The sequence below is a fragment of the Eleutherodactylus coqui genome, chromosome 4 (assembly GCF_035609145.1).
Source record: "Eleutherodactylus coqui strain aEleCoq1 chromosome 4, aEleCoq1.hap1, whole genome shotgun sequence".
Lineage (NCBI taxonomy): Eukaryota > Metazoa > Chordata > Amphibia > Anura > Eleutherodactylidae > Eleutherodactylus > Eleutherodactylus coqui.
Window position 1 is genome coordinate 9,670,518 of NC_089840.1, and position 6,000 is coordinate 9,676,517.

The window sequence follows — 6,000 nt, forward strand, 5'->3', positions numbered from 1 at the left end:
TGTCTTGCCACAATATTTCCTGTCCCGTAAGACCCGACGTTACTGATTTACCTTCCAAACAGCTTTTATCATCAACTCCATTTTTAAACTTCAACTTTCTAACACTCAGTAACATGAATGGCCCAAACCGAATCAGTCAAAAAAGGGAGATTTTATGTAAAACTGTTTTTGCCTCTGAGCGAGGCATAATACAGCGAGGAATCGGTGCGCCAACCTAGCGGGGGGGGTCTTACATTTATTAACTGGGCTCACACGCTGGTGGTTTAACTGCCTATTTTTTTTTCTTCAGCTACCAAAATCCTTTTTGCTGTATTTTTTTTTCTGTGACATATAGGACTATTTTTGAATATCTTTTTTCACTGACTTTTTTCCCCATTTTTTTGTTTTTTTTACGGATTTTTTAGACATTTTTAGTTGTTTATTTTTAGAATTAGTATATTTACGCTAAATAAAGTATGGGAATGGGTTCCTAATTTTGTTTTGGATGTTTTGATATAGTATGTATAGTTTTAGATCACAGGGCGCACGGTTTTGGTTGGCGTCAGCCGTGGGTTATTTTCTTTTTTACGTATATATTTTTATTTTATTCTGTACATTTTTTAAATTATTTGTGTAACTATTTTTTTTTTACCATCTATGACCCCCATGATGTCATACAACACCTCTGGGAGACATTAACGCTGCTTCCACATAGGCTACAAAATTGCATGTGCAAAGCTGTGATATAGCAGCGATATCGCTATCGCCCCTGTGAAAGAGGCCTTACATTGTTTTTTTTATATTTTTCCACTGTAGCTGGAGCATCAATAGAAGCAGCGTCCATAGGAGCCCCAGATACAGAGGAAAATACCCCCTAGTGACAATAGTCACCAACAGATCTGACTAGGATCTGCTAGGACCCTGCAGACAGAGGGCACCCGGCGGTCATGTGATCACTGGGTTGCATAGTGGAAGTAATACTTCCACTTTCATTCTTTAGTACATAGCGCTCATTTAGCGCTATGCCATTTGGAAAGAAGAAAGGCAGCTGAGGGCCCAACCTATTCCTATTGATTGCAGGAATAGAAGCTTTAATCCCGCACAATACATCTGCTATCAGCGGAGACAAAGACCACTGTCACACGGGTGACAAATTGCACGATTTTCTCGCAATGCGACAATGCTACAAATCGCCTGTATGTGAAGCCCATGCTTTCCAATGGGTTCCTTCACATTAGCGATGTTTTGTAGGCTGTTACATTGCAAGAAAAAAAATTGGGGCATTCTGAATATTGCCACGATTTGCTATGTTTTGTAGCACGTTTCCCTATGGAGCTTTTCTTTTCTGTTGCATCACATTGCACAAAATCGCAGTTTTCGTGTGGTACGATACAACTTTTACAGTAGAAAGTCCTACTGTTTGTCCCTAAAATAAGCCCTAGTTGCATTAAAACAAACAAAAACAATACATTTCTTAACAGGCATTGTCCGTTCAGCCGCACTTGCTTGTAGTCTTCAGCCGACGCTCCCTGATCAGGGGGTTCATAAAACCCGCCTCCAGGAAGCGCTGACTCTGATTGGTTATCAAGCGCCGTGGCTCAGCCAATCACTGCAGTGTTTGGTGAACCAATCACAGCCATTCAATGCTGAAAATTTATCAAACAAGAACAATTTAAATAGCTCAACACAACTAATATAATGAGCGGTTTCTCCAAATTCACCACAAAATGCCACTTTTATTGACTCCTGCAATCTCTGAATTATTCCCCCCTGAGTAGAATCCCCCATAAGAGCACATTTACAGAACAAGAGTTCTCTCAGGGACACCTGATGTAACTAACCAAGTGCTTCATTAGTTGTATCAGGTGTGCTTGAGATAAAACACATTAAATACCTGGACTGGCGAGGTCTTTGTGGATTGTGACTTTTGACTGCGTGAAATATGGATAAGTCAGGAGAGAGGTGCAAAAAGTTAAGATATCATTACTGGTTACACTATCTGGACACATAAAAAGAGGGCACTATCACCGGCAGCCACCAGATTCCTGAGGAGTCAGGGGGTCAAAACACTTCCGTGACAGTATCACACGGAGGTGGTGCGCGACACAGGTTTCAAGATACGATGGGGCCATGGAGTAAACAAAAATATATGTTCTATTTAAGAATATGAGGTTGATGATTATACGGTATGAGCGTAAGCAGCAACAAGAGTAACTAGAAATGAACAAACAGTCTGGGTCTATGGTTGACTCTATGGTTGCTTCATGCTGCGCGCACCAACTCAGTTCTGTGTCCGTTACGACAAGTGATAAATCAAAGCAATGTGAATTCCATTTGCAAGAGGCAGACTAGTAATAGTGGGATGCCGACACTGGAAGTGGTACACAGTACTTTTGACCAAGGTTATTACTGCATGAGTATGAGCGCGCTATAACTAAACACAGCACCTGTACTCCCCAGACGCACAGTGGTATATTGCATTAAAGGGGATACCCAGGCAGTGCCCGCCAGGATACAGCGGGGTCAGAGCAGAAGCCACTGCCCTGCCCCCCATATAGTGGCCAGCACTTGTAATTGTTGCGCCTGCAATTACGAGCGCCGGCTACTACTCAGCGGTCAGAGCAGCGCTTTCGCTCCGACCCCCCTGTATCCTGGTGGGCACTGCCTGGGTATCCCCTTAACGCCTCTGTTCATAACCAGGGAGAACAGCCTCTTTAACTAGAAATTGTGTTTCCCTTTGTCTGGGATGATTTAGTGATCCTGCACTGAGCAGGGGGTCAGACCTGATGATCCCGGAGGTTCCTTCCAACTCTACCATTCTATGACTCTATGTAAGAGGCCTGTTGTGTCGAGACTAGTGTGCACACTTGTGACCCATGTTGGAGCGGATCTCACAGTTTGACGCTGAAGAGTACGAGTTCTCTGTTCCAGTATTTGCTTAACGGGTTTCTGATTACACAAGTCGTAGCACGTGGGTCTGGTAAAAGTAGCCCCAGCAATTGATCTCCATCTCTGCACACTGTGGATCCATTGTCGCCTTGGGGCTCGCGGTCTCTTGGTGTCTCTCCTTCCAGATGCTGTGCTCCCCTTTCACTCAGGAAGGTGTCCACATAGTCTTTAAGTCCTCACAGCACCTTCTCTTCCAGGCCTGCGCCCTCAGACCATCTCCACATGAGCACCTCTCTCCACTCTTTAGCTCTTGCACCACTTCCTGCCTAGCTCTAGTGACTATAGGAACTGTTAATGGGGGCCGGGCTTACACCCATACACTATCCCCTATGCAGGTAGCCCCTTACAACTGCAAAAGAGTTACAGCAAGATCTGTTGGCAACAGACAATGAAGTTTCAATTTGCACCGTAAGGCACATACTCAACATTGAAGATCTTCACACCCAAAGTCTAAGACATCCACCTCTACTGACCCAAAAGCACAAGAAAAGTTACCTCAAATATGCTGAAAACCATATAAATAAGCCACAGAGGTTTGGGATGCTATTCTGTGGAGCTAAACTGGAACATTTTTGGCCTCTGGATCACTGGTATGTCTAGAGGAGGAAGAGTGATGCATACACTGAAAAGAACCTCCTGCCAAAGGTGAAGCATGGTGGTGCCTGGCTGGTGCTCTGGGGCTGCTTAGCTTCCTCTGCCACTAGAGATCTGCAACATGTGGGGGGCAAGATGGATTCAATCAGGTATTAGGAGATCCTAGGAGAAAACATGTCTTCTGTAAGGAAGCTGAAGCTTGGGTGTCATTGGACCTTTCAGGACAGTGATCCCAAGCAGACCTCAATGTCCACCAAGGCTTGGTTTCAGAAGAAGTCCTGGAAGATTCTAGAGTTGCTGTCACAATTGGCTCACTTGAACACTAGAACCCCATAGAAATTCTTCATACCAGCAGAAGGTGCGTTACAAAGTACTAAAGACTCCGTTAATGAAGGGGGGTATCATTCTGAGACAGCAGGATTCAGTAAAAGTGGCATTTTGTGATGAATTTGGAGAAGACACTTGATATATACGTTGTGTTGAGCTATTTAAATTGTTCTTATTTGAGGGGGATTTTTTTGCTGAAAGTTTGTAAATTTGGAAATTAAACCTAATTAGTAATGGGGGGAGGGGTAATTTGATTGCAACTGTTTTGGGCCCACGGGCCCCTCAGGCTCCTGGGCCCAATGTGATTGCAGCCCCTATGGCTACACCTTGAGTATACGCTTTCTTTATCCCTTAATTCTCTCTACGATGCATTTCTAGCTTTGACTAAAAAAACATCAAAAACTGCACTGAACTCCCTGGTGTGCAGCCGGTCCGGAGCGGCTTATTGATCAGTCAGTAGGTGACCGCTGCTTTGTACTTGTCTTTAGCGATTGCTGAGGATTCTTGAAGAGCCATCTAAACCAGCTGAACAAGTGGCAAAGGTCAGAAGCCGAATGAGAGGAGATGTGACACAACATGAGATTATGTGACTGTGAGGAATGCGGCTCACGGCAAGCGGAGAAAAGTCCTTTTCTTTTTACAGATTTTCATTCTTCTCATATTTTACACATTTATTATTATTGGTGTTGCTTTTATCTTGGGGACATAGTAGAAATCCTGGCTGCCCTTGCTACGTGCAACACGTGCAGCGCCCAGCTGGGGGCAATCTCCCCCCTAAGGTTCCATAGAGCTGCTTTCAGCACATTGGCAGCCCCACAACACAGTCGCTTAATTCAGCTGTATTTATGTTATGAGCTTGGTTCTGGTGCCGTATTTATGAACTATGTTTGGTTCTGCTACATTTGTGTTATGAGCTTGGTTCTGGTGCCATATTTATGAACTATGCTTGGTTCTGCTGTATTTATGTTATGAACTTGGTTCTGGTGCTACATTCATATACTGAGATTAGTTCTGGTGCTGTATTTATACTATAAGCTTGGTTCTGGTACCGTAGTTAATCACTGAGCTGTTCTGATGTGGGTAGGCTGCTATCTTGCTGCTTTCTACATAGGTAGACTGCCTATCAGTACAATATATTATGGGTTTTTTTATGTTACGGTGGGGAATTCTGTACAGGATGCTATCCAACTTGAGGCCGGCACTGGTAGAGACCCACAAGTCATAGGGTTCTGAGATCTTGGAAGTTTGGCTGGTATGAAAGAGATTGGTTGAGTGGTTCCCCTTTACAGATGCCGCGGTTGATGGTTTGTGACGCAGGTTTCAGGATACAATGGAGTCAACGGAGTTACCAAGGTCATACAAGGTTAATTAAGAAACCCACGGACATAGATAAGTAACAGTCTGAATATAAGGACGCAAACAAAATCATACTGCACGATTATTCAATACTTTCTAAACTACCGGGTTTCCCCAAAAATAAGACCCTGTTCTCAGTGTGGCTTCAGACGAGCGTATGCACTAATACAATCGCCTCAGCGCAACGTATTTGGGCAGTGCCTGTGGTTGACTTTTTGCATATCGGTACATAGTAGCGTACTTTCTTGCGCACGCAGGGTCTGTTCATATGTGCGTGCGACACTCCTCTGCCCAGACTTAGGGCGCCCACCCACTGGCGTTTGCGATTTTCGTGCGTGAAAAACGCAGCATTTTTGCGGCGTTTTTCCCGCGTTTTCCGCGCGTTTTTCGCGGCGGTTTTTGCCGCATTTTCGCAGCGTTTTCGCGGCTTTTCCATTAATTGCCATTGACTTTCATGGGTGCATTAGGAGAAAAATAAGGACACATATGCAACTGACAGTTCCTATGTTAAAAAACGCAACGCAACGCAAAAAAAAACGCCAGTGGACAGGAGTACATTCAATTCTAATTGCTCTTGAGAAAAAACGCAAAACGCAAAGAAAAAAAAATCGCCAGTGGGTGGGCGCCCTTAAAAGGCAATTTAGTCTAGTGATGTGCTCTTTTCACTGCAGTTTTGCGCATTTGCCCACCTACTATAGACTTTTTTGGTATGCAAATACGCAGAAAGACAGAGCAGGACGTATTTTTTTTGCTCGCGACCAAAAAGCACACAAATTGACACCAATCTGTTCTTCT